Source organism: Etheostoma spectabile, chromosome 1 (assembly GCF_008692095.1).
Source record: "Etheostoma spectabile isolate EspeVRDwgs_2016 chromosome 1, UIUC_Espe_1.0, whole genome shotgun sequence".
Lineage (NCBI taxonomy): Eukaryota > Metazoa > Chordata > Actinopteri > Perciformes > Percidae > Etheostoma > Etheostoma spectabile.
Window position 1 is genome coordinate 18,203,076 of NC_045733.1, and position 238 is coordinate 18,203,313.

At 37.0% G+C, this 238-nt stretch overlaps 1 protein-coding gene across 2 annotated transcripts in view; it reads right to left on the bottom strand.

Moving 5' to 3' along the window:
- paqr5b (progestin and adipoQ receptor family member Vb) overlaps positions 1-238 on the bottom strand; it is an 11,332-nt gene that overhangs the window by 5,852 nt on the left and 5,242 nt on the right. The gene's annotated exons all lie outside the window — the stretch shown is intronic.

Consider the following 238-nt stretch of genomic DNA (forward strand, 5'->3'; position numbering starts at 1 on the left):
GGAATTTCATGAATATTGACTCAAAGGAAATACGTTCTGTCTCATTGGATTTTTTTTCTATCGATATACGGCTTATGCAATAAACGCTGATGGAAACTTTACTTGCTAAATAGATAATGAATTGCGATTAAGTTTTAGGTCATTTCATGGTTGCAACCGGCCACAAAACGAAGAAGAAGGAGAAGAAGAAGTTTTAGTTCATTTCCGCCCAGTATTTCCGCTCTGTTTGCACACATGG